Source organism: Raphanus sativus, chromosome 3, assembly GCF_000801105.2.
Source record: "Raphanus sativus cultivar WK10039 chromosome 3, ASM80110v3, whole genome shotgun sequence".
Classification (NCBI taxonomy): Eukaryota; Viridiplantae; Streptophyta; class Magnoliopsida; order Brassicales; family Brassicaceae; genus Raphanus; species Raphanus sativus.
This window is the reverse complement of record NC_079513.1, coordinates 10,037,893-10,038,465: the sequence shown is the minus strand read 5'-3', so window position 1 is coordinate 10,038,465 and position 573 is coordinate 10,037,893.

Here is a 573-nt window from a genome sequence, read left to right as displayed (position 1 = left end):
TATCTGTGTGTCGAGAACATCCTTCATCATATGTAACTCTTTTGCTTTGATATACAAACTCAGTGTTAAATAAAGATGCCAGTTAAAACGTGAATTCTCATAAGGCATATACAATTGTCGGATGTAGAATCGTCTGTAATATTTCGTAGTTTGTAATATCATTAATCATAACTATCCAGCGTTAAAAAAAAATTACAGAAAAACATCTTAAGTGATGTTCCATAGTTTTCGAATAGAAGTAGTAAGTCTGTTTATTTTTTTGGTTGAAATGTTAAATTTATTTATCAACAGAAAAAAAGTTTTGTAGTACAATCTAGTTTGAAATCTGAAAATAATCAAATGCTTAAAGAGGATGGAGCTACTCGTTCCTGTCCAATCACCTAAGCATCATGGTGCTGTAGTGACTACATTCTTGCATTGCAAAGATGTGATTACAATTGTTTTCTCTATGAACGGGTGAGCTCGTGAGCTGTACAATAGGCCGCTGGTGGGTTTCCTGCTGTTCCATTCCCCGCCACACACGGTGAATCACAACTTTTGGAAATGAGTCTAAGAAGACATGAGTCAGTGGAA